At 30.4% G+C, this 635-nt stretch overlaps 1 non-coding gene across 1 annotated transcript; it reads right to left on the bottom strand.

Moving 5' to 3' along the window:
- Positions 1-274: 274 nt before the first annotated feature.
- Positions 275-356, bottom strand: TRNAL-CAG. The gene has a single exon. It is a non-coding gene; the product is annotated as a tRNA-Leu (tRNA).
- Positions 357-635: the final 279 nt, after the last annotated feature.

The raw sequence follows: 635 nt of genomic DNA, 5'->3' as shown, positions 1-635 counted from the left end.
AGGTTGAATAGGCTGGCTTAGGCTTAGATCGACCAACCCTATTAATTATGGTAGATAGTAAGAATTTCAGAATTAAAATCGTTAATTTTCATTGTATGTATATACTCTTCATATTTAGCAGGCAGTGTCACTACAATTTTTTATATTTAAATCTGTCTGAAAGTCATGGGATATTAAAAAAGACCCTTCACAATTGATTCACTCGACTCTACTCAGCGATTTGATTTCCAAATATATATATTTTTTTTGAAGATGAATTAAAAAGATTATTTATTGTCAAGAATGGGATTCGAACCCATGCCCTTTCAGACCAGTACCTGAAACTGTCGCCTTTAGACCAACTCGGCCATCTTGACAGATTCAATATTGTGTCATATTTAACATTTATAAATATAATAAATTGAAATATTTTTAGAATTACGATATTATGACAGTACGTTGTAAAGTTTGCATAGATTTCTCTTATTAAGTGGTGGATCTTGAAAGTCCAATTTTAATTCCAGGATATTTATTGACTTTTGCAGGAAATTTTTTTCTTACTGATCAAAATTGCAAAAATAAATAAATAAAATAGATCGCCAAAGATTGAAGTTTGCAAGGAGATGCAGCGGCAACAAGTAAGAAAAAAAAAGGTT

The sequence above is a fragment of the Zingiber officinale genome, chromosome 7A (assembly GCF_018446385.1).
Source record: "Zingiber officinale cultivar Zhangliang chromosome 7A, Zo_v1.1, whole genome shotgun sequence".
In the NCBI taxonomy this organism is placed as follows: Eukaryota; Viridiplantae; Streptophyta; class Magnoliopsida; order Zingiberales; family Zingiberaceae; genus Zingiber; species Zingiber officinale.
Note: the sequence above shows the minus strand (reverse complement) of the source record. Positions and strands in the feature narration are given on the sequence as shown.